We start from the raw sequence: 349 nt of genomic DNA on the forward strand, positions 1-349 counted from the left end.
GCCGGAATGGTGCCGGGCTGGAGTGTGGGACCCCCAGGCAAAAGACGGGGTGCCCTCCTACCCAAGCGGCAAGCCCTCCCCCCTCATCCCCAACCGCCCCCCAGTCTCGGAGATCTGAGAGGCACCGACTGGGAGGTGAGTTAGTTCATGGCCTTCGGATCATTGGAGGGGAGCCTGGAGGGCTTTGGGGTGAGGAGGTGAGGAGGGTGAGGGGGTGGAGGGAGAGGAGAGATGTGGGGGGTTGGGGGGCAGAGAGCGGGGAGGCAGAGTCCGTCTTAAAGGCCTGAGGTGACTGAACAGTTTTCGGGGGAGAGTCGTGAGCTCTGGGTGCCACCGAAGGAGGGGGAGA

This window comes from Myotis brandtii, unplaced genomic scaffold (genome assembly GCF_000412655.1).
Source record: "Myotis brandtii unplaced genomic scaffold, ASM41265v1 scaffold250, whole genome shotgun sequence".
NCBI classification, from domain to species: Eukaryota; Metazoa; Chordata; class Mammalia; order Chiroptera; family Vespertilionidae; genus Myotis; species Myotis brandtii.